The sequence below is a fragment of the Nannobrachium achirus genome (assembly GCF_963921795.1).
Source record: "Nannobrachium achirus genome assembly, chromosome: 4".
Taxonomy (NCBI): domain Eukaryota; kingdom Metazoa; phylum Chordata; class Actinopteri; order Myctophiformes; family Myctophidae; genus Nannobrachium; species Nannobrachium achirus.
The window spans coordinates 37,806,534-37,828,115 of NC_137813.1; the positions used below are offsets into that span (position 1 = coordinate 37,806,534).

Sequence of the window (21,582 nt, forward strand, 5' to 3'; positions counted from 1 at the left end):
CATGCATAGTAATCCCAGTTTTAGCCAGAGACAGGTTGACTGGGAAGTGGGTGAATCATGTTCTGTCATCTGTGTCAGTGTAGATCCTCCGGGATGAAGCAGGCTGCTGAAAGAGATCCTTTGGCAGCGCTCATCTCAGCGCGTGTGGACTGGCAAGCCCTCACACACTTGCTTTGACGTTTAACAGTTTTCCTCTCCTCTCTCTCTCTCTCTCTCTCTCTCTCTCTCTCTCTCTCTCCCCCCCCCTCTCTCTCTCCCCCACCCCCTTGCCCCCCCCATCTCTCAAACCTCATACCAATATTTCTCACATCGCATGCTGTGCAAGCCTCAGAGGACTATACCAACTAATTGACTCACTAGGCTATACTTTGCGAGCGTTTTCGAGCACCGAGGCTCGAGCATGTCATTAGATATAATCAGCTCCGTGGTGCACGGGTGTAAAGAAAATCATTGATTGGGGAGCACCGACTGTTTTCATTCTATGAAACTTCAATGCTATACTATAACTAAACTACCTATAACCTAATATCCGAGGGACTTTAGTTTGGCGACTGCTTCTGCTTTTTAGGTTGCAGTTTTTTTTTAAGTTTGTTGCAACGTTGAATTGATTGTCACATCATGCACACGTGGCCTAATCAAAAACAGTGGTGGTAGAAGTACCCACAAGTTTTACTTAAAAAGTATCAATATTGCAATATAGGCCTACTGTAGAAATACTGTACACTCTGTTAATACTCTGGACTACTCGAGTAAAAGTAGTACAAAAGTATTGGCATCAAAATGCCTCATTTCAAAGTTTTCAATTGTATAAAAATATTTGAAAATAGCCGAGATATAAAGTTTTCTTATCTTATGTTATATAGGGCTGAAGTGGTTAATGTTGGCTTATATGTTTTAATAATCAATCTACAAAGTAACTACTAAGTTTTCAATTAATTCTAGTGGAGTAAAGTCAACAATATTTGACTCTGAGATGTAGGCTTATAGGTAGAAGTAAAAGTACAATGGGAATTGGAAATACGCCTACAAATACCCCAAAATAGTATATGCCTACTTATTTAAATCTAATATTTACTTTACACCACTGTGCTAATCAAATAGTGTGGCCTATAGGCCTAGGCTTGTCTTTCCCATAGGGGGGATGTGCATGCAGTGATCCAGAGCCGCAGCTTACTGTATATCGACGTGCACGGTGCACCGCATAAGCCCGTTGAGCAAGAGAACATCACCTTAGCGCCGCGTGCTTAAAGGAGTGGTTCGCCGGTTTTCAACCAAGTCTGTGTTCTTTTAGTCAACTACGTTCATGCTAAAACGCGTCTATTTCCTTACATTACTGTTCTGTGGACAGTAGGGGGCCTTACTACCACGTACGTCATAGACTGATTCGGCCAATGGAACGCCTGGCTATGACGTACGTGGTGGGAGGCCGTTGTAGCTGCAGAAACTACAGTAGGATTTGACCCAGTGTGGTTGCCGTAGCGTGAACGCTAGTTAGCAACAACAGTATGGTTGTTACTTGTTTCAGACATGTTTTCTACTGACATAGGGACTTGCTGGCAGAATCTTCGGTAGAACTACTTTTTATATGAACTGGAGTAGGCTATGCATTACATTAGAAGAAGGAAGAAAAAAAAAAAAAAAAAGCAGCGACGTGAACCAGAGAGAAAAGACGAGGCGTCTCTCTGCCAGCTGGGACTCCACTAAGCTAACATCATACACACTGTCATAGGACCATTCTCTGCACCCAAGTTATTCTGCCCGTTTGTTGTGACTACTGCTCCATGCTGCTAGGATCCCCAAGTTGAACTGGAAGAGACAACCGAGACCCAATGGTATGTTTCATTCATGTATAACTTATTTGTGTATGTGAGTGTCATCATCAATGTGTCCTGGCATGCACATTCCTATATTAATCCCAATTACAGAATGTAAAGTCTGTAGGCCTAAGTTTACTTTAAAATATGTATGATGGCACTGATTTTACTATGTATTTCACATTAGGAGTCCACTAGTACAGTGGCTCTCAAAACTTTTATTTTCCAGTACCTCCTATGGGTCTATTTGGTCCCATTTGTAGGTCTACACTCTGACAGAGATGGAAAAAGGACTAAGATACTTGAGTAAAAGTAGGCTATCAATACTGTAATATAGAAAACGTTCTGTAAGAAGTAAAAGTACTAAAGTATTGGCATCAAAATATACTATAAAAGTACAAAATGTTTGAAAATGGCAGATCCACAAACTCACAACACATCGCATCAACACATTGTGAGCTTGTAGATCGTCTATTTTCAAATAGCCTGGATATAAAATAGGGCTAAAGTTGATTAATTAGGTTTTATAATATAATCATTTATGTGCAAAGTAACTCAAGTTTTCAAATGATTGTAATGGTGTACAAGTACTATATTTGGATTCGAGCTCGAGTCAAGTACCAGTACAGAAAGCTGGAAATTATTCAAAGTACAAAAGCCTCAACATTTTACAAGCACTGCTTACACCACTGCTCTCAGAAAATAGACCTGTGATCCATTTGAACCATCTTCAACTGAAGGTCCCTCAACACACTGAGAACAGCACTAGTAGGCTAATATTTAGGGCTAGCAGATCTGTCTCTGGTCATATTTAATATTTGTATGTCCATGACAAAAACCAGGGCTAGGCAACCTTAGGCACGAGTGCCAACATTGGCACAGGGGGGGGGGTGATCACTGGCACACTGGCAGAAGTGTGAGACAGGATTTTTATTTCAAATATATATTTTAAACATGGTAAATTAAATTAAGTCACCTAATTTGCAGCAAATGACATCCTGCATATAATTCTACATTCATTAAAGCTATGAACTCTGACTGGGGAGGGAGTCTGGGAGATAAGTGACTTATTGCTCAGAGTCTAATGATTGTTATGTCCTTCCAATCAAAATGTCCACACTTATGATGGCTTGTCATTAAAATTCATGTTGACATGGCACACTATCTAAAAAAATAAAACCATGGCACTTTTCATTTGTAAAAGGTTGCAGACCCTGATGTACACGATAAGCTGCCATGGCGATGAACCGTTTGTGTGTGACAAAGACAATGCAACATGTTACAGTATTTTCTTCTTCTCACTGCAGGCACTGCGGTATCGTTTGGAGTGTCCTGGAGAGTCGTCGCAAGTGGAGAGTCGACGTCTTCTTACCCTGGCATCATTATATTGTATTATACATAACAAATGCATAGAGATGTGAACATTTCTATGATCCTTATCATAATAGATAATAAAATAGATTCAATACATTTGATTTTCCTTCTTTTCTGTTTTTACTTGTAAGAAATATAATGTACACAGTATGGAGTGCTGTGTGAACCTGCCATTTGTAACACAGTAAACACAGTACAATGTAACAAACACAGTGGCAAGTACTTCTGTTTCAGAGCATTACTGTAGTCCAGTGGTTCTCAACCTTTGAGTCTGGGAGTTTGAGCTTGTAGATGGGCTAGTTTCACAATATTTATCTGTGGAACGGAATCGAGCAGAATGTAATGCCTCAACTCCTACAGTCTAAGTGCTTATCAGGGTGGGGGGTCCCCAGTTCAAATATGATTGTTGCAGGGACGCCAGAGTAAGAACCACTGCTCTACTCCAGCAAATAATATATTACCGGTAAATACATATTTTCATGACAGATTGCAAGGATGAAACCAAAAAGCTCATGATGTTATATATTGTTTTTATTAGCCTTTTTAGTGTGTAGTCCACCTGAAATTGAAACTGTTATTCTAATAGTTTGTGCTGTAGCCAATACTGAAAATGGGTTGAGCAGCGCACACTCTCGACCAGAGCTAGGACATGGTTGTCCCGGATGTTTTAGGGTTCTGACATGTTCCCTGTGTTAGCTGATCTAATTTAGAAAGTTAGCAGACACTTATATCTGCAGAAGGGCAGCACGATTCTTGTAAATGATTATTTTTCTCCCTAGGATTTGGAAAATTATTCTCTCACTTTTATCTTATTTCCCAATTTGACTTATTAAAATAACAAGCTTATTACTGGGTGTACAGAGCACAGGCGAGGCAACATTAGAGTTGAAAGAGGCTTTAGAGTAGTCTAATATTAAAAAATTAGATCACATTGCTGTATGAATCGAGAGAGTAAATAATATTCCTGGGAGTTCCTTGTAAGCTGCTTCTTCTACGGCATCTCTTCAGAGGGCGATGTAGACAGTTGTACCGCTGTCTTCCCGCAGGACTGCTATGGACATCATCTTGGACATGGTGGATTATGTGATGTGTCAGCACCTTATGCAATTATAGACAAAGAGGAGGAAAAATGTTTCAGGGTACACAGATTTTTTACAATGACATTTCAAAATGTTGCCATAGCTTTTACCCCATTTCTAGTAATCACACCATGCAATAATGAGAATCCTAAACCAGTTTGCTAAAAAAAAAAGAACAGATCTATAAGCTAACAACAGTAACACTGCATTTTACCATGTTACATATTTCATGTAATGTTGGGGGGTTGCTCTCGGGCACAAACCTCTTATCTCCATATTTAAACAGTTTTTTGTTTGTAAGTTTAAACCCTACTTTATAAAACAGTGTAGTACAAAAGAATAAAAAGTAACTGGCAAAAGTGCTGGATGATTACAATTTAGGCATTTAGCAGATTTTAATCCAAAGCGATGTACAATAAGCAGGTAATACAGTATATCAATATAATAGGATAATGTCAGTACATCAACAACAATATAACAAATGCATAGCAATATCAATCTAGAAAACAATAACATTTAGACCACGCACATCAGTAAAAAACATTTAAAAAAAAAAACAATGCGATCTAGCTTCATGTATGGTCAATGAGGGAAGGGGAGTGTTACAGTACTGCTATGTGTTTTAATGGAGTTATGTGGATTCAGTTTGTTTATGAGTTTGTCTGAATAAAATATATTCTAGTGATTCACACACTTCACAGTTGTAAGTACCCAACGTTTGGTTGCCTACACTAGGAATCAGAGTGTAGTATCATCATCATCATCATCTTTTATAATAGCTCACGTTACATCATAATTACTGTGCAGCCACTGGGGGAGGGGTTGTTTGTCGATTCATATACATTATAATACAGTCCCCTCTGTTGACTTTTATCTCACCACTTTTGGGTGCCCCGCACATTTACATTAATGTTGGAACCGCACTGCTGTTACAGGCTAAAGATTAGCATCGCTAGCAATAACAATAGCCTAAAAGTAGTCCTACCTCTTGAAAGAATACACCTTGATATGAAGCCTCTCCACCCATTAGATGGATGATTCTAAAGACAAGAGATGACAACAAAATAAGTGTTACAAACATGAATCAAGTTGCAACCTTTGCTTGTACATTATACATTATGTTTCGTAGAGTGGCATTTTAATTCCAAACATACAGTACATACCTATGTTCTGCTTTACAAGGGACATTTAGCTTTGCATTGTGTCCATCAATCCTGCCATTACATCTCGGTGGAAGTCATCTGTTGTGAAATGTTTACTAATCACTACACAACCGCAGATTCATGTCCCATCGTTCTGCAGGCAGCAGCAGCACCCGGGGCTCGCTGCGTCGCTCGGCTTCATTCAATCATAACACCACGGTAAAACAACAATGCCATGTTGTTTCACCGACACAGTTGCACACGTTTCAAAACTTCTACAACTGCTCAGCATCACTGCGGTCATAACATCCCATCTTCTTACTACGTGACTTCCAACCAACAGCAACAAACAAACTAAAACAGCAACGCAGCGAGGATGTTATTATGGTTACGCTGTTAGCTTAGCTTTGGCTCTCTTCTCCAAGCGCTGCTTGCGCAAAGGATTATGGGTGCTGGAGGAAGTGAGGTTGGTGCTGTAGGAAGTGAGGTCATAGCTTCGCGTTTCCCAAAAAATGGAAATGTACCACAAAAATAAATTTCTTTTTTGTTTTCCAAGTTAGAATATGATAATATGGGGTTACAAAAGCCCTTGAAAACGACCGGAGCTCCCCTTTAATAAAGAGCCCGTACAGTTCATTACAGGCAGGTTAATGGACTGAAATGCAGGATGTCGCTATACGGCAATTCCCCCACCACAGCTCAATGTCAGCTTCATTAGACACATAGGCCTGGATGAGTTTTATAGTTTGTCCCGTCTCTCAGTCTCAGACAGTCCATTCGTCTACCCAATAACAACCCCGTCTGTCCTTTTCCATCTTAGACAGTGGGTTTCAACCCTTTTTTCATATCAAGGTAGTACATTATTTATTGGGCATTTGAGGCATTTGAGGCATGCCTGATGAGATTTAGCCTCTCAGACCCAACCCGATTTGTTATCTTTATATCTTTATAACAAATTGCCCACAATTCCATTCTCTAATTGTGTAGACTTCTTATTAATTTCATTCTTGAATGAAACCAAATGGACCTGTAAGGGACCTTTACCATGTGTCAGTGACATTTAACTTTGACCAAGCCGTTTTGAACCTTTTGATCTTGTCTTTTCTGCGCCTGGTAATACCGCATGAAGTGTTAGCCTATAATATATCATCTGCTCGTGTGTAAATTGATCGAGGTTCATCGGGGTTAATTGGCTCTACGTGCGTAATGTTGTCAAAGGTGAGAGGTCAGCGGTGAGGGGTCGCGTGGACTGAAGATAGGCCTCTGGGGGGGGGAGAGAGTTTGCAACCAAACAAGGCAGATATATTAAACAGTGTTGCGTTAAATCCTCCACAGACTCCTCGGATAGACACAGAATCACTCCTCTATATTGCTGTAAACACTAATGATGAAACGTGGCTTTGAGCTCGCCGACTCGGGAGATTTCAGGATGTCTCGTTTTTTATTTGGTTATTTCAGACTCTAAACGCGTCTCCGTATAATTGAATCCACACAAATCAGTTGGCCAGGGTACCAGGGGGCTCTGTGAGAGTAGAAACGGCGCCCTATAAAGGGAGATCAGCTCCCCAATCCACCATCTAGAGAAACTACCGACCATAATAAAACGCCTCTAAAACGGAGCACGTTCATTCATACACACGCTTTCTCTCCTGCACATAATTATGGGGCAGTAACTCAGTCTGTATACTCTCAGGGGAGCACTGAGACTAGCGGCTCTGCTATTTTTTACTCACTTGAAATAGGCAGTGTGAATGCTGAGATACCCATCATTCCCGCACCTCGGAACGACTTTAATGTTGTTGCGCGAACGAGTCGCATCAGTGTGACAAAAACAAATAGGCATAAAAGCAACGCGTCTTTGTAGCCTATGCATCTCGCTTCCTTTTTACTCGGCTTTCCTGCCAAACTCTAACAATTGTGCTCAATCATTGCATTGCTTGACACGTAATCTTGTTTCACAGTATAATTTAATTTGAATGAGGAGCTGCTGCAGCCCGATGAGAGTTAAGGCAACCGGACAGCACAGCCAGAGTTATAGCAAGGTATTGCTGCCCTCTAGTGTTCGATAGTTGCACATGTTTGGTGAGGTGTGTCTGTGTGCTACTTGTCTGTGTTCACTGGTTCCCAATTCCCAAGGGCAGATGCGACCGTATATGGGTCCCTTTATTGTTTTGTCTTCCACATTTTGTTTTTAATCATTATTATTTCATTTCATTTCAACATTATAAAAACATATTCCCAAAAAGATACATTTTGGGATGAATTGAAATTATTTCTTCAATAATTTCATGAAGAAATAAAAGACAAATCAAGAATTCCATAAATGAGTCGGGGCGCCCGCTGGCCTGGTGGTCAAGGCGCATACCACATGCTAGGCTATGATGCCTGCTGGCGTCGCCGGTTCGATTCCCGATCCGGACGACCTTTGCCACATGTCATTCCCCATCTATCTCCCCATTTCCTGTCAGTCTACTATCCTATCAAATAAAGGCATAAAAAAGCCCAAAAAAAAATCTTAAAAAAAAAAAGAATTCCATAAATGAGAACACAAATGTTTTAGAAGTAGTGAAACTGCGGATCTACAAGCTCACAACATGGCTGTATAAGCAGTTGTGAGATTGTATTGTAGATCTGCTGTTTTCACTAGTTTGGGTCCTGGCCTGGGCAAACGTCTATAATCTTTCCTTTGGGTCTTGAGCTAAACAGTTTGGGAACAACTGCTATAGAATATAGGATCTCCATGTGGGTGCTTCATGTAAATCACTCAATGCACCCATAATATCAACCTCATAATAATAAACAATAACGCATTCAATTCAATAAAAAAGTAATATTCCCACAGTATGAATAATGACTGCACTTGCTTCCCCACAAGTGTTCTGTGTGATACAATTAAGCAATTAACATCCTATTAACAGTGACTAAAGTGACAAAAGGAAATACATCAGTAAATAGGGGTTGAAAATTGTGAAAGAAAGAAAAACAGAATAGCACTTCTTTGCAGATGACTGAGAATGTCAATGCATACATGATCAGATTGTGTCTGCGAGTACAGTCCTTTGACAACTACATATCTACCTGTTTCCGTGAGAATTTACTGTAGAATTATTTGTGGGACACATCCGGAGAACAGCAGACATACAAGCTCACGTCGTGTCGCAGATGCAACCGTTGTGAGCTTGTAGATCACTCTTGGCTACGGCGCCGGAACCGCCGCACTCCTTCTGCGCAATGCATGATGGGACGTTGGAAAGTTGTGGATAGGGGGGTTTATAGGTAGGGTAACAGTTCATAAACCCCTCATTTAAAGACCAATGCACATTTCAGAGTTAAGGCACTACTGGTCTAAAAAATGTATATAGGTCAGATGATGAGTCATCCTTTACTTTATTCTCCATGCATGCATGTGTGAGACATAGACCACAAAAGATGGTATGAATGGCAGTGGTGTAAAGTAACCTTTTTTGAGGTAATTGTACTTTACTGGAGTATTTCCAATTTTCAATACTTAAACTTCTATTCCACTTCATCTCATAGGCATGTATTGTACTTTTACTCAACTACAATTATTTTAAAACATCAGTTGCTAGTTAGTTAGAGTAAAGTAAAAAGTAAAAAAATGATGAATGGTCAACTTGTCCATTCATTCATCTTCAGTACACACAATTACTGTAACGGTTTCTTTACAGGTCTCCCTAAAAATCAATCAGACAGGTGCTGTTGATTCACAACGCTGCTGCTCGAGTCCTTACTGATACCAAGAAAGATCACATAAGCTTTAGTTTTTTGATTTTATTTGATTTTATTCAGCACATTTTTAAAAACAATACAATAACAAATATTCCACAAAAATAGAAAAACAATTAAAGTGCTAGGAGGAGGCAAGAAGGGTTGTGTGTCTGCAAGTCTGTGAGCAGCTATCTCTAGCACTGTTGGACCGATAGGCGTGCCGTGAATCTTCTCCATCAGCGACACCAGGAGGCCAATTTACAAATCCACTTTTTACATCACTCCAAAATGTGGCTAATATCTCCCTCTCTTCATACATACTGTACACTGTTGACGTAGCAACCATATATTACTGAATTTCCCCCTTGGGATAATAAAGGTATCTATCTATCATATTGTACTTCAGTATTAGGTCATTGTCACGTTCTAAATCTCGTCTCGCGAGACTTCCGAATCCCATTGGATCCAATAGGATTCAGAAGTCTAGTATGTATGAAGGGGAGATATTGGCAGAAATTTCGATTTTGGAGCGATGGAATAAGCGGATTTGCATAAGCCCCACAGCTGCCGTTTTGAGCAGTGGTCGCGGCGGCCAAAATGAACATTATCGCGTTTTTTGATCAAATAACACCTGGACCAAAGTAACAACAATAAAAGGTTAGAAAGCGGAATTCTCCTTTAATGCCACTTTGCGTTTTCTTTGCAAAACAGTTTTTTACTACTACTCATAGGCGACAGATTTGTATTTGTGACGTATCACATTTCTCATATTCCATTCCGAAGGGCTATGATTGGCTTCCAAAGTTTGCAAAAAATGCCACACATCATGAATGCAAGAAACTCCATGCCATCTCTCCCCCCTCCCCCCTGGATTCCTTGGATCTTGAAGCAACATATAGGCCCCATTTTTTGCTACTACTCCTCCAGATTTAGTCTAACACAAATCCGTACAGATTATCTGGGGTCATGTGATCAACTGGTATGAGAATTTTCAGATCACATTTCAATTGGCTACTGTATGACTGACTGCCTTCCAAAGTTGGCAGGCCCTGAGTAGGCAACCCGGCATGGAGACCTGTGCTCAGAGGAGCACACTTTCCTAGTTTTTCTCTTTTACTTTACCTTCTTCCTTAATGCTCTGTCCTGATGTGTTTGTGAGATATACAAATAAACTTGCCTTGCCTTGCCTGATGTGAGTGGTCTCTTCCAGAATAACAACGCCCTGCTACAGTGTCAGGTCACTGAAGGGAGTATGAAAATGCTGTATGTGAACCATATATTATGGCCTTCGCTGTCACCACATCTCAACAAAATGTAACACCTACATATTGGAGACAGAATCTCTATCACCATCATCAAAACACCAAATAAAGGAATGTCTTTAGTCAGAATGCATGGTGTTCCATCCCTCAACTAGAGTTCCAGACACTTTTACAATCTACTGTATGCCAAGGTGCTTTGAATCTGTCAGCTTGTGGTGGCCCAACATGTTACTAAGACACTTGATGATGTTCTTTCCTTTAATTTGTCATCTGTTTGTACATAGCAAATTAAAGTCAGCCCAAATTCCATAGATTCACGTTAACTATGAACTGCATGTGTGCATGATGTCCATCCCATGAATGGCCCAATTAGCAGGCCTAAAGTACACATGAGGTTGCTCCCTCTGATAAAGTTCAACTCTTCAGTAGTATAACACCAGGAGTTGTTAGTGAGCAACACTGTTGTACAAGTATAAAATATATCCCTAACACACACTGGGGGGAGCTATAATCAAAGGAAAAGCTTGGAGGCACTCAACAGCTCTGAGGCTCTGAATGCACTGTACTGTACAGTAGATCGCCATGCATCAGGAGACTGGTGCCAGTACATGAACACATCTCTGAGTCAGTGCTTGTTTACTGGGGATGTTGTCCCCCCTATTGTGAGAAGCACATCAGCTGAAAGAGAATAAGGGTGTTTATTTTTGCCCCGTTCCATCTATCTGAGACACTATCAGACTTCATGAGTCTGGTGAGTCTTCCAGCTAAGTGCTTTTCCTCACCAGAGCCTCTCTAACTATCCCGTTACAGCAGTCTGACTCAATCTACCGTATCATTTATATGTAATAGGAAAACGTTGAGGAGAAACACAGTGCGTTGTTGCACAGCAGGGACAAGCGGAGGTGGGGCTAAATAGTGAAAACATCAGAACCATACAGCTGAACTTCTCTGCGTATTTCTGTCATGTAGTGGCCTGTATCTATTTCATTCTCTGTATCACTGTATTTGTTATTGTCTGTCTGTCTGTCTGTCTGTCTGTCTGTCTGTCTGTCTGTTTGTTTGTCTGTCTGTCTGTCTGTCTGTCTGCCTCTTTCTAGCTCTCTCACATTATTAAAGTCCCAGGTGTGAAGGGATCCAGAAATATATTAGATCAGGGGTTGTCAACATGGGGGTCCGGGACCCCTAGGGGATCCTCAGAGTTACTAAAAGGGGGTCCTCCAAATCTTTGTACGATAGAAACTTTGCGAGGCGTTGTGAGCTTGTAGATCGGCTATTTTTGGCAAAGAGGTTTGGTGTAGAGGGGAACTAAGGGACTAAGTACAGAGTGAAAGGTCAAGTTTATTAAGTATTGATGGTTCAAGTGGTTAAATATCTGTAAACACAAATTGACATGAATCCAAAATACACTGACGATTGCGCTGTCAAACGATGAAACCATATGGAATCTATGAAAAGATTGTGGGGGTCCTTGCTTCATCTATTTATCAACTAAGGGGTCCTTGGCTTGAAAACGTTGAAGACCCCTGTATTAGATCATGCCCTTTTGCTGATCGATGCGTCTGTTGAGCAGAGGAAAAGGACGACGATAAGAGCACAGGTGAGAGCTACTGTATCTCAGAGCCTGGCAGCTTGGCACTGGAGAGATGGGGGGATCGGGGGGTGAAGGGAGGTCTAAGTACGGATTGAGGGATGAAAGAGGGCTAAATGAGAATGGTGGAGTGGATGGAGGAGATTCATATCTCAAGCTTTGGGAAGGCCCATAGACGCAGATTCCGTTAATCCACGATAGAGCCCTCTTTAGTTTTCGTTTCATTTCCTCTCTGTAACAGAGTTGGGAAAGTGGGGAGGTCCCCAGTTATCCCCCCAGTTATTCCCCAAAGCCACCAATCCATATACACCGCAAACCTCAGGGTTAATTTTACTCTTTGATAGTGTAAAGTTTTACCCATAATGGTCCAATTGTGTCCATTTCTGCGCTCTGAGTTAAATTAACGCTAAGAAGCTTTGCAGGGTGTACTATCACTCTTATTGTTTATTTGTTCTCTGGTTAATGTGTATTTAGCCATTGTTTGAGCTCCCGTGTTTATTTTCTCTCGGCGGTTCCTCTAAGAATATGTTTCAGATGTAGGCCTATGTTCCCATGTTGTGTGTCCATCCTCCTCGTTCTCCAGGGTCATATCTCTGCCTGGAATCTGATGGAAAAGTTTATGTTGTATAAGTACCACAGAGGGTTAATTGAGTCACAGCGGGGGAATGGAAAACTTGACAGCCTTTTTTTCTCCTTTTTCTCCCTGTCTCTTTTCTTCTTTTTTGGGAGAGGAGTGGATTACTTCCAGACACAGAATGAGACTCACTGTTCGCTGTCCCCCTTTCTCTTGCGTGTGTTTTGTCATGTATGTAGGGCATCGTTCGTCTTTTATTACTAAAAATCATTACTTTGGCCTCTCTCCAATAGGAAATCACCACTGTATAGTAGTTACTGTATGTTACAAGGCAATCATGGTACAATATGAAAGACAATGAATATTATCAAGGCAATAGCTACACAGTGCTTAATGCTTTGAAGTGCACTGAGAGGATAAGGGAGGGAGAGAAAGAAAGATGAAAACACAAAGATGAAAGAACAGTAGTTTTAACCACACGCATGTAAGCCCCATTTCAACTAGAGGATTATGTGGATCTCGGGATCCTCATAGAAACAGAGTGACTCCAGTGTGGATTTCAGACTTCATGGAGATTGTAACATCAGTCATCTACAACGTCAGTCATCTATGCCGTATCTATGATGTATGAAGTTTTGAGCACAGCCCAATTGACTTGAATTATAAAATGTATTAAAGGTACTAGACCAGCGCTGGCCCAATCGGGGGCCTTCTCAGCCCATGCAAGTCGGGAACGATGCAAGTGGGGAATGCACAATCCATCTATTGTGCAGTGTTATCTGGTACTCATACTCGTTGTCAGCTCCCAAACACACACAAACAATCTAAACTTCTACACATGTGTTGTGAGCTTGGAGTTCCGCTGTTTTCGCTATTTAAAGAACAAAGTCTGAAACATTTCTGAAATGTGTGAAAATGTTCAACATAACCTGCCCAAAATAGGGATGTCAGGGTTAAAGTGATTAGCCCAAAGAAAAATAATACCCACACATGCTCAACTAAATACATTTCTATTCTGTTACTGTAGGTAAGGAAATACTCTATCAGACCATGTGCTTCAGATCAGCAGTGTGTCCCTTCTTGTGACCCATTCAGAATTCATGAGTTACGTGTCTAAGAGAGTTAGCGTCTCAGCGCCACACTGCTGTTTATTTGGGCTTTGACACCATGGGGGGGGGAACAGTGACTCAGTCTTTACACGAGGGGCTTTCGCTCATAACACCTCTCCTCAGCATATGCCATTTAACCTCCCTCTAATACTATAAATAAACATCCCGTGGAGCCCAGAGAGATAGCTTAGGGTTTCCCACTGAGGCCGTACTGGGGGTTCATTCAAACTGCCTTACTCGCCTCGATCGAGTGGCACGGCTTAAACCAACCTGGCGTTTTATGTAACCTTTGACCTCAAACAAGACAGTTGGTCCGTCCACAAATGTTTCCTGAATGGTTACTGAAACCTTGTTTCACAGTAGTGTCCCTAGGGGGGGTCAAACCTAATACCTTTGTATTTTTGGTCAGAAGCCCTTCATAGGAACTCTACAAACCTTACCTAATCAGCATGAGTAATGGTCATCTCTATTAGTGGAGTCATAGAGAAACCATGTCACAAGGTCATGCTTCGCTGCTACTCTTAGGATTAGATGGGTTTACTTTGGACTGCTCAGGATATCCATCAGTGAAATCTTTGATTAAAAATGCTGGCATAATCGCAACAAGGAAGGCGGTTGGTCCAAAAGAAGGGTGGAAGTCTCACAAAAGAAACAGATCCAAGGTACTCTTAAAAGAAATCAGGGGGAAAAAACTCTAGCTCAAATATAAAAGGCTAGTTCATAGTGGAACAATTAAAAAAACACTCCATAATATTTTGGCCTATACAGTCTTTTTCAGGGCTGTTTGCAATTAGCTTTGTTCCACTATGAACTATAGCCTTTTATATTAAAGCTTTTAACTTTTTGAAGAGTGCCTTGAATCCATTTCTTTTGTGTTTATGTCACTTTGACTCCCCCCTGGAGTATCATCAGTCAGCAGGCCTCTATACCAGAGCCTCTGGCATGTATAATGATAAAACCCAGAGAACAGGTGAGACTTTGTTCCAGCCATTGTTCCTCGTTCTCTTTTGTCCCTGAAGCTTGAGAAAGGGACATGCCTCCAATATGGCTCCTCTTATATATACTTAAACGGTGTCCTTTTAAGAGGATGTGGTCACAACGGTCCGTTCCATATGGTCCATAAGGACACCGTATACATCGGATGCTTTGGTCCTGATGTGACGATGTCGGGTTACACTGGTACAGGCAGATGAAAGCGGAGCCACCGATCAGCTGGCGATGCTCTGATCACCAGAGGTGGAGGGAAGGTCACCCAAGCAGGACTGGAGGCAGGGGTGTCGCACCAAATTCTGGGCCCTGGTACAAGGATTCACGGCGGGGCCCCTGTGCTTTAACTAATAGCAGATATACAAGCTCACAGCGCGGCACCGAGTGCCGCGCTGCGAGCTTGTAGATCTGCTATTTTTGAAAAATCATGAAAATCTTTGAATATTTTACCTACCTATACCTATGTTTCTATGTCAGTGGAGCTCAAACCTTTTCATGTGAAATTTGAGTTACAAATGTTCGCTTAAAGAATACACATATTCAAAGATTTGCACACATTTTCACGACTTTTCAAAAATAGCAGATCTACAAGCTCGCAGCGCTGTGAGCTTGTATATCTGCTATTTTTCAATAGCTAAAGTATAAAATAATTAGGGCCCCTCCACCACCTTGGGCCCTGGTAACTCCCACTTTCCCACTTTCCTACCCCTTGTGACGCCCCTGCTGGAGGGACTGCTGTGGAGGTGTCCAACTTCAAGGTCTTTTTGAGTGCCCTGCGTCACTTGGCCTTTGTGAGGATGGGCAGGGGGACGGCAGGGTGCCCTCGGGGAAGAGGAGGACAGTGACTCTTTGAAGTGGCGTTGGGCTGAGACTCTGGCTGTGTGATTGAGTCACCCTGCTATACCCCACCACCACATATGGACACCTTCTCAACCAACCTCCACAGCCAGGGGCGTCACAAGGGGGGGAGTGGGACTGAGTTACTAGGGCTCAAGGTGGAGGGGACTTAATTATTTTATACTTTAGCTATTGAAAAATAGCAGATATACAAGCTCACAGCGCGTGCTGCGAGCTTGTAGATCTGCTATTTTTGAAAAGTTGTGGAAATATGAGGAAATCCTTGATTCTTTGAATATTTGTATTTTTTTGTTACTCAAATTTTGCTTCTGGGGGGTCCCTGGGACTAAATATTTTCAGATGGAGGTCCGTGGCCAAATACATATCATTTTGGGGGTCCTTCACATGAAAAAGTTTGAGCACCACTGACATAGAAACATAGGGTTTTTTTTTTTAAACGTAGAAGAATATGAAATATTCAAAGACTTGAACAAATTTTCATGATTTTTCAAAAATAGCAGATCTAAAAGCTAGCAGCGCAGCAATCGGTGCCGCGCTGTGAGCTTGTAGATCTGCTATTTTTCAATAGTTAAAGCACAAAATAATGCGTAATAATGCGTTCCCAGTTCCCCCATATGAAGAACATTCACGGGGGGCTCACAGTGAATCCTTGTACCCAGGGCCCAGAATTAAGTGCGACACCCCTGCCCACAGCGTGGCTCCCAGACCCAGCCAGCGTAACCCGAGAGCTGCTGCAGCGGCAGACCTGTCAACTCCCGATGAATCGTCCCTACTGGTCCGAGTAGGAAGCAGCCGTGACCCCGCGAAACCCTGGGGTCAAATGCGGAACACGTCTCTGAGAAGAGCAATGATTGGATTAGTGTCTCGTGGAGACCAGACAGCCTCGGGGGCATGTAAACACTTACAAACACGTTTCCACTGGCGACACCGACAATATACAGTACAGCAGGGTTCAATGAAAAAGATAAACCAGGTGTGGGGGGGTATATTTTCCTTACCACTTAACGCTTAAGCCCTATCTACCTCATTGTACGACAAATAGAGAAAATTGCTGATCTACAGGCTTACGGTGCATCGCCACACGTTGTTAGCTTCTAGATCTGCCATTTCCATGAAAACTTTTCTTCTTTTTTGGGGGGGGGGGGGGGGGGGGGCTTTTATTTCGATAGGACAGTAGAGAGAGAGACAGGAAACCAGGGAGAGAGGTAGTAAGTGACCGAGCTCGGGACTCGAACCCAGGACACGCAGTCAGGTATCAAATCCTACACACCTTAACCACCTGGCTTTCGATGTCCCCTGTTAAAAGGTTTTATTCAGCTGTTAAATTGTGATACCATCAAACATAAACATCACACGTTCTACGTATTCCAAAAGGAAATGCAAGTATTTAATTCAGTCTGGCCAGAAGCAGGGATAAAGCCTGATAAAATGGGGTTATCAAAAACAGAGGTATGGATTCCCTCCAGCAAATCAAACACTGACAGTACATAAGAGCATAAGAGCTAAATGTCCAACATGTGAGTATGGTCAATTAGCTTATGCATATTCATGCTCACAAACATCTGTACCGTACATACTGTACTGTACTGTACAACAATAACTATAATCATAACCACAATGCAGCTCTAATAGAAAGTGTATGAGGGATCATTTCCATTTTATTATTTATTTTTATGATATGGGACCACAAAGGTATCTTTTTAAGGGAGAATCGATAATTGAAGTATACTTATCTATTTTCAATAGATGAGTCACACAGACCACCACGGTGCCCTCGCTATGTTTAGAAGTGCATGTCAGTGCAGTCTGGTGGCCGCAGACACACACACCTCTGCTCTTGTGTGACGCATAGAAATATCATTGTTTTATAGCTTTGTTCCCTTGTTCCCTGTCAAATATACAGCCCCTCCCTTTATGACTCTCTCTCTCTCTCTCTCTCTCTCTCTCTCTCTCTCTCTCTCTCTCTCTCTCTCTCTCTCTCTCTCTCTCTCTCTCGATGTATCTTTCTTTGATCTGCTTTTCCTTTCTCTAGATGGGGGCATGCTGCCCATTCTTTCACTGTGCAGACTTAAAGCTTGGTGTATAGGCAGATCTAATGTCATCGGAGACTATATGTAATTTGGTCAAAGCGTATTGTGTGTGTGTGTGTGTGTGTGTGTTTATGTGTGTGTGTGCGTGCGTGTGTGCTCACACACCAGTACGGTTACAGTATATTTGGGTGCTGTGTATAGCACTAGCATATATGTGTCACACGAATGTCTATACAAATAGTCCAACTAAAGTATTCTTTGCGTGCGTGCGTGCGTGCGTGCGTGCGTGCGTGCGTGCGTGCGTGCGTGCGTGCGTGCATGTGTGTGTGTGCGTGCGTGCGCAAGTGTGTGTGTGTGGATACATGAATCCATTCAAGTGTTGGCTTGCTAGAGCAGTGATGCATCAGTCGGAGTAGAGAGCTAGCCTGCCTTTAATGGGCACCATAATTAAAAAAGCTTTTAGACTGGGGCGTGCCACTGTAGGGGCAGGGGCTGTGTGTGTGTCTGCGTGCGCGTGTGTGTGTGTGTGTGTGTGTGTGTGTGTGTGTGTGTGTGTGTGAGAGACAGTATCTGATGGAGCTGAGTGATGAGTGCAGCAGGATGGACGCTAGGGGTGGGCGATATGGTGATAAATATCGTTAAGACAATAGTCTCCACGATATGCCTTTTCAGCGATATCGTATATATCGTGATACAATGAGGGAGCCTTATAAAAAATCCTGTTGAATTGTTAATACAGAGATTCATTGCAGAATTCATTTAAATCTGCATTTTGGTCTATATCAGTAGTTCTCAAACTTTGCAATGGCAAGGACGGTCTCCCCTTAACTCTGACAGTATACAAATGAAACCATTTGGTTTCATTTGTATACTCTCAGAGTTACATACTTGTAAGGGTCAATTTAGACCTCCCAAAAGGATATTTTTCTTTTAGCTTTTGTTGCCTTGTAGGTGGTTGCACTGTTAAGTAACTTAAAAAAAAAAAAACATAAAATCCAACATGAAAAAGAATAACGCGATAAGATCGTGTATCGTGATACCACTTGGAAAAATATCTTGATATTGTATTTTTCCATATCACCCACCCCTAATGGAGGCATGTTAAAAACAGTGTGCTGCATAAGGGAGGGGTGGGAGTGAGGTTCAGTACAGCATGGTCTCAAGTGGGTTGGTTAATCCTATCATAATGTCGCAATGGGGTTATGCCAGTGGCTTTGCAGGCTACCATAATCCTATAAACTTTAAGAATTGTAATTTTGGACTCACCGTCAACTCCCCCGCGTGTACCACACTGTACCTGTCCCATGTAATTACTCGTTGTTGTCGGGCAGAAACCTTGTATGTCCAAAACATTCATTTGTTTTGTTATTTTTTTTTAAATGATTTAACATTGTGAAAATAACCGATCTACAAGCACACAACGCCTCGCATTGCGAGGCGTCGTGTGCTTGTAGAACGGCTTTTTTCACTACTTTTGTGCGACACTTTCGTATAGGGCTTTAATTTACAAAAATAAAGCATACAAATGTGAAACTTGGAGATACAAGGTTTCTGCCTGACAGTAGTTGACGTACTGTTGGATAAACCTTTTTGCTGTTGTGCTCCCATATTATGCTGCAATGTTTATATGTGCAGAAAACATTTATTTTGCTGGGGAAGAACTGCAACGCAAACACAGCGTATATATGGGAACTCCAAACAATTACCCAGTCCTCGTGCCCCTGGTGATAACAGCACCAAACTCCAATCCAAACAGAATGGAGAAAAACATCAATATTCATAAGAGCCATGGGAGACGCTGGATTAGATAGTAGTATAAATGGGATTCGGGTTAAAGGATGTCCTCATGTTTGAGTCATGATGCTGCTGCTAATGAGTTTCCAGTATACTTCACTGTAAAATATGTGCAATATGTTGTCACATTCGCTCTGGTTATGAAACTTTAATAGCTCATTTGAATAAATCAAATCACATTATTTATCGCCACAGCGGGATTTGTTGAATGAGACAGTGTTGTTGTTGTTGTTCCATTCAGCGAGGAGGCCACTTACTGTACTGTATTGTAATATTACTGCAATTTCACTTGAAACAGTGATGGAGAGACAAACACACGCATTGTCTCTCCGCCACCGTTTCAAGTGAAATTGCGCCAGGATGGGTCTCAGCTTGTGGTTGTGATTAGCACGGCCCTTAAACTGTCCCAGGTTGTGAAAACATTTGAAAACGCTTTTCATTTCCTCAGGCTGAACTGGAGAGCATCCTAATTTTCACACGGGCGCACACACACACACACACACACGCACACACACGCACACGCACACACACACACACACACACACACACACACACACACACACACACACACATGCACGCACGCTGCACGCACACACTCACTTGCATAAACACAAGTACACACACAGAGGAGTACTGTGGGACTTTGGCGGGACAGCACCGTCCCATAGGAAGATAAACGATCCCTCTCTTACACAGAAGTCCAGTAGAGCTCACCTCAGTGGCTATGCCCCCCCCCCCCCCCCCCGCCTCTGGGGTCGTGTAGAAAAGGTTGTAGAGTTTATAAAAACCTCTGAGCCAGGTGCACAGGACCCACTGTCCTGCCATTGATCTCTACGGTGACCCTGCTGGATGTCAGTGAAAAGAGAAAACACTCAAGGGTACATCAGCAACGTGTGTAGAAGGTGTGAGTTTTTAGGTGTCAGTCCCAGACCAGGGGTAACCACTTAAGCCCTTTATCAGTGGTGTGTTTCAAAAACATACAGTACCTACATACATAGCGCAACACGGCAGGACACACCACTGCCTTGTTTCAAAAAGAGCAAAAAAGTTGTGCGCTTGTAGATCTGCTAGGTTTGGTTTTAAATATATACAGTAAAATATTGTTTAAAATCTTTAGAATTGTTTTTAGAATGACATGCCCCAAATAGGGATGCCGAGCTGAAAGCTGTTAAAGACAGCAGGTCTTGATACTGGAGAGGTTATTCGTGGGCGCCTGTCTTTTCTTTTGTCTGTACATATTGGCCTTATCTCCATCTATCCCCTCTATAAACTGTACTTGACATGGCAGAATGTTTGGCGCTGGCCCTGTAGGGTGCACGCAGCGGAGCCCGGACCCCCCTGGCTTTACTCCAGAAACCAGAGATGGGTGGAGGGGCACAGCGGAGGCGCTAAACCCCGCTCTCTCCTTTCCTCGGCCACGGGTGCAGCAGTGACCCCCCGCTCTGCTGCAGGAGCTCTGAGCTGGGGCCTGTGTTCAGGGGCGTCACAAGGGGGGTGGGGGAAAGTGGGACTGAGTTACCAGGGCCCAAGGTGGGGGCTGGAGGGGCCTTAATTATTTTTACTTTAGCTATTGAAAAATAGCAGATCTACAAGGTCACAGTGCGGCACCGAGTGCCGCGCTGCAAGCTTGTAGATCTGCTATTTTTGAAAAGTCGTGAAAATTGTGTAAAATGTTTTAGGTGAACATTTGTAACTAAAATGTTGCTTCTGGGGGCGTCCCTGGGACTAAATATTTTGAGATGGGGGATTTTGAGATGGGACTTGCACAAATTTTCATGACTTTTCAAAAATAGCAGATCTACAAGCTCACAGCACGGCACCGAAATAGTTAAAGCACAAAATATTGCGTAATAGAGGGTATGCGCATGCATAAAGAGAATGGCAAATCGAGTGGCAAAGTGAAAGGTAAAGTGAGTTTAACGTCGTAAAATGCAATCAGATAGGACTTACCTGTTCGTATGTATGGGCTGTCAAGGCCAGAAAGCAGGTTTTTGCCACTCAGTAGGCGTTCCCGCATAACTTCCGTGTATGAGGAATTGAGGATGATGTCACGTGCATACCCTCTATAACGCGTTCCCAGTCTAAACCCCCTCCCCTATGAAGAACATTCATGGGGTGGGGGGCCCACAGTGAATCCTTGTACCCAGGGCCCAGAATTTGGTGCGACACCCCTGCCAGTGTTCAGGAAGAGAGGCAGGCGGGAGCCGCAGGATCTGAGCAATTACACTATATTTGGGTTACA

The 21,582-nt window shown here is 42.4% G+C and overlaps 1 long non-coding RNA gene across 1 annotated transcript; it reads right to left on the reverse strand.

Annotated features, from left to right (window-relative positions):
• Window positions 1–4,148: 4,148 nt before the first annotated feature.
• LOC308283806 lies at window positions 4,149–5,950 on the reverse strand. The gene is made up of 3 exons (XR_013961969.1): window positions 5,431–5,950; window positions 5,253–5,307; window positions 4,149–4,286 (listed from the first exon to the last, which is right to left on the reverse strand). It is a non-coding gene; the product is annotated as an uncharacterized lncRNA (long non-coding RNA).
• Window positions 5,951–21,582: the final 15,632 nt, after the last annotated feature.